This window comes from Microtus ochrogaster, chromosome 1 (assembly GCF_000317375.1).
Source record: "Microtus ochrogaster isolate Prairie Vole_2 chromosome 1, MicOch1.0, whole genome shotgun sequence".
NCBI classification, from domain to species: Eukaryota; Metazoa; Chordata; class Mammalia; order Rodentia; family Cricetidae; genus Microtus; species Microtus ochrogaster.
Window position 1 is genome coordinate 107191564 of NC_022009.1, and position 2162 is coordinate 107193725.

Consider the following 2162-nt stretch of genomic DNA (forward strand, 5'->3'; position numbering starts at 1 on the left):
AGTGCTGGGATTAAAGGCGTGCGCCACCATCGCCCGGCAACTTACTCCATCTTAAAGTGGTGCAAAATTTTGACAAACTTCATTTTTCTTGAACCAACAGGTTTTATCCTATAGGATTATGGAAATTAACGGCTATTTCATATTGCAAGCATGACTATTTCATACGTCATAATAATTTCGGCTACTTGACTATTCTTTCCCTTTAAATCAAGTTTCTTTCTCAATTGGGGGAAAAGATGGTCTAAAGAGAATAAAAAGACACTGTCTAAGGAACTGGTTCATCATCGTTTACCACTAAAGGGGAAAGCAAGGATAAAAATGTGGGCTGCAGACAGCTGGAAGGCAAAATCTAACACAATGAATGACACATCCAATCCTGCTGGGAGGGAAGGCGGGGGTTGTGGGTATGCACCACAATGCATTGTTTTCTGCCACTTCCTGTCTGATGAGCACCGTGGAGCAGTAACATTTTTCCCAGAAATGATTTCCTCAGCTGTTTCATTGATGGATTTAGCATGGCTATTTAGTCAAAACGTTAAATCGTTATTATTGAGTGTTTACACACCAGACATTCCTAAAGATGAAAGTTGAAAGAAATGTGCACTAGATTCCATTGTATCACAGATCAGGAATGCCAAAAAAAAAAAAAAACACCCCACGAGTCATCAATTCCCACTTCTATGTTAAACGGCTATAAAGTAAAAGGTGGTTTTGGTCCCCATTCTACCAAAGTTCTGTTGACCTTATCTTTTGTCCTAGCAGCGGAGTTAATAGTCGTTCTAGGGCACTTGCAAGGGAACAGAATGGGCTGGCTGAGTTTATTTTATGATGTTTAAAGAGACTAAAAAGAGCTTGTGCTAAAAATAGCTTTCATAATAAATTCTGGGCAGTCACGAGAGGACGTGGTGATGGCAAACGTACCTATTACAGACTTAGTACGGGCACCACAGTGCTCATTCAACTGGAGGTGAGCTATCATAGTAGGCTCAAACCAAGGACAAATAATATGTCTACGGTTCTACAGGGCACTCTAGATCTTAAAGGGGTTTGCAATAACTTACCAGTCCTGCTTGGCATGCTCATTTCTGTAATTTAAGATCTTGTTAGCCAGCATCGGGATGACTCTAGTCTCTCCCCTCCTCACCATCACCAATGTTTCTCTGGCCGTGGCATCTCATGGGAGCGCATCACCTCCGTTAATTACAGGGTATTCTCTTGCTTCTTGTCCCTGGCCTCCTACTCCCTCTCATACCAACTCCTTATACTAACCACATGGGTCTGCATGCCTTGGTCAACCACACTTTTGGTTCTAAGCTCTCTGGTGTGCTCTCCTCCTTTATGGGACTGAAGAGTTCTCACAAGGATTGAGATCAAGGCAAATTTTACTTCTTTTATAGAAGTCTTTCTGGGAGTGACCAAGGGTTGGCCTTTCTAGCTTTGAAGTTACTTGATCTTCCCGTGTATTTCTGTTATCATCCCCACAGCCATCGCCTCTGCCTTAATCTCGGTTTCCAACATCACTCTCCACAGAAAACTATCCTGGTAAAGTCAGCTTGGTGTCCAGTGGGCGGTCAGTGCAAGGACCTGAAGAGCACAGTGGTAAATTATTGAAAGGACTTCTGCTCCTGCTCAAGGAAGACAGGGTGGACCACTAGATAGCTAGTTCTTCACCTGACTCAAAGGATAACTCTACTGGACAGTAGATTATTATTTTTTTTTAAAAAAAATGTTTACTTGCTGCATTTAAAATATGCATATATCACGAAAATTTTTTTATTTAAAGAATTTCAAAGTGAAAATACAGACTTCCTGTTAAAGGCACTAAACTGCAAGTAGACTTGAGATGTGGCAAGCTGAGAGGCTATTTAGACAGTGCCACCAAGCTGGGAGCTGGCCCGAGGTTTGCTCTTTAGGAAGGCCTGTCTTCAACAACCAACTTTGTTTTTCTGCCCTGCCTATGGAGGGCCTCATCCCTTCCCTACCAAGCAGTCCTCCCTCTCTTTCCCCTACCCTCCTGAACCAGGTGCCAGAGTCAATAGTAGGAAAAATAAGTTGCTTTTTCTTTTTCTTTTTTTTTTTTTAGTTTTTCGAGACAGGGTTTCTCTGTGGCTTTGGAGCCTGTCCTGGAACTAGCTCTGTAGACCAGGCTGGTCTCGAACTCA